This window comes from Balaenoptera musculus, chromosome 10 (genome assembly GCF_009873245.2).
Source record: "Balaenoptera musculus isolate JJ_BM4_2016_0621 chromosome 10, mBalMus1.pri.v3, whole genome shotgun sequence".
In the NCBI taxonomy this organism is placed as follows: domain Eukaryota; kingdom Metazoa; phylum Chordata; class Mammalia; order Artiodactyla; family Balaenopteridae; genus Balaenoptera; species Balaenoptera musculus.
Genome location: NC_045794.1, coordinates 72,011,927 through 72,014,972, shown reverse-complemented (window position 1 = coordinate 72,014,972; position 3,046 = coordinate 72,011,927).

The window sequence follows — 3,046 nt, the reverse complement described above, 5'->3', positions numbered from 1 at the left end:
GATCCAGTAGCAAAAACACCTAAACCTTAAATTGACTTATGATTCATGAAACATGATTTACACCTGTTATGTGTTATAGTCTTATATCCTTCATTTTATTTTCTTCTAATTTTTTAATGATGGGTGTGAACTAAATTAATTTTAGAACCTACTACTGACTCACAACTCACAAATTTAAAAACACTACAACAAAGAATCTCTCACTCATGGGCATTAGAAAAGAGACATCAACAAAGATAATTATAGAATAATGTTTATAAATTAGAAACAAGTTAAATTATATCAATGTAGGAATGTACTACATACTTTAAATGTGTGCATTTTATAGTACATGTTATACCAAAAATGATTAAAATATGGAATAAAGATGAGAACCAACTATATAGGTAAAATATAATTTTGATGGATAAAATATATTTTCTAAACTTGTAAGCCAGTATATTTGAAAATTTCAATGAAGTGGATGAATTCTAGAAATATATAAACAGTCAAAACTGGAACAAGTATTAAAAACAATATTTTAATGAGCCAAATGTTCCTGAGATTTAAATTAAAATATTAATAGTATCAATAATAATATATGTACTTGTTCCCAGTGTAGATGTTATATTCCTGAGGTTTCATCTATCAATCTATCAGTCTATCTAATCACTTGAAAGCAGATTAATGAAAGACAAACAGTGCTATTCAACACTTTATATGAATCTATAATATTACTGATACCAAAGTAGTGCAGGAAATGAATTTTATAATACAGTTAAAATGCAATAAATTGCTAATTGCTAGTGAGCAAATTGGTAATCAAATTAACTGTGTATTTAAATATACCCACACACTCACACATATTCCATGATAGGTTGGTTTTATACCAGAGATGATATGAAGATAGTTCAAAATAAGAAGTTATCAATGTAGTGCACAGTATTAATGGAGTAAAGGAGAAAATTAAACTACTTTCATCTCAGTATTTTCAGATAAAGCATTTGATTAAGTTCAGGGCTCGTTTATTATTAAAAATGTTGGACAAGAATGTAACTTCTTTAAGTAGGAGTCAGCACACCAAAAGAAATACAGGAAACAGCATTCTCAAAACACACCCTCAGAATGGGAGAAAATATTTGCAAACAAAGCAACTGATAAAGGATTAAACTCCAAAATATATAAACAGCTCATACAACTCAACAACAACAACAAAAAACAAACAACCCAATCAAAAAATAGGCAGAAGACCTAAATAGACATTTCTCCAAAGAAGACATACAGATGGCCAAGAGGTACATGAAAAGATGCTGAACATCACTAATTATTAGAGAAATGCAGGTCAAAACTACAATGAGGTATCACCTCACACCAGTCATAATGGCCATCATCAAAAAATCTACAAACAATAAATGCTGGTGAGGGTGTGGAGAAAAGGGAACCCTCCTACACTGTTGGTGGGAATGTAAATTGGTATACCCACTATTGAGAACAGTGTGGAGGGTCCTTAAAAAACTAAAAATAGAACTACCATATGACCCAGCAATCCCACTACTGGGCATATACCCTGAGAAAACCATAATTCAAAAAGACACATGCACCCCAGTGTTCATTGCAGCACCATTTACAATAGCCAGGACATGGAAGCAACCTAAATGTCCATTGACAGATGAATGGATAAAGAAGATGTGGTACATAAATACAATGGAATATTACTCAGCCATAAAAAAGAACAAAACTGAGTCATTTGTAGAGACGTGGATGAACCAAGAGAGTGTCATACAGAGTGAAGTAAGTCAAAAAGAGAAAAACAAACATTGTGTATTAACGCATATATGTGGAATTTAGAAAAATGGTACAGATGAACCTATTTGCAGGACAGGAATAGAGATGCAGATGTAGAGGACAGATGTGTGGACATGGGGGGGAGAGGTGGTGGGATGAATTGGGAGATTGGGATTGACGTATATGCACTGCCATGTGTAAAATAGATAGCTAGTGGGAACCTGCTGTATAGAGCAGAGAGCTCAGCTTGGTGCTCTGTGGGGACCTAGATGGGTGCGATGGGGATGGTGGGAGGGAAGTCCAAGAGGGAGGGGATATATGTATACATATAGCTGATTCACTTCATTGTATAGCAGAAACTAACACAGCACTGTAAAACAACTATATCCCAATAAAAAAACAAAAACAAAAACACAGTTGTTAGGTAACTTCTTACAAAAATAATATCTTCTATCCCCATTATTTTTAGACATAATCTTGGGAGAGCTACCTAATGCAGTAAGAGTTGAAAAATATGGGCTATCATTATAAGAAGATAAGGGAAAATAATTTCAATTTTTGTAGATAATATTATTGACGTGGAGAAGCACCCCAATTAATTGCAAAACTATTAGAAATAATTTTATACTTCAGCAATGTTTTCAGAAAAAGATAAAAATGCAAAGTTTAAAGTCATTTCTCAATATCAGCAATAACAAAAAAGAGATACAGGAACGATTCACAATATCTAAGAAAATAACACAAAATAGAAAATATTCAAACAATACTTAAACTAAGTAGTGCACAGAAATCTATAGAGAATTGTTAAACTCTACCAGAAAACATAAAAATATATGGAATTAATGGGAATATATACCATGTTTATTAATTGGATCACTGAATACTGTGAATATGGTCATTCTCCAAAACTGAATTTTTAAATTCAGTAAAATTCCTGTAAAGATTCCAGCAAGATTTTTTGACATTTTAATAACTATTTCCAATATAAACAGAAGAACCGTGCAAATAAAAATTTGGAAAATATGAAAGATGAAGATTATTCTTATGAGATGTTGAGAGACTGAATATATAAAAATAAAAATAGATAAATAAACTAATGAAATAAAATATAGAGTTTGGAAGCAAATCCATGCACAGATGAGAACTTGATATAAGATATACATGCCAGGGCTTCCCTGGTGGCGCAGTGGTTGAGAATCTGCCTGCCAATGCAGGGGACACGGGTTCCAGCCCTGGTCTGGGAAGATCCCACATGCCACGGAGCAACTGGGCCCGTGAGCCA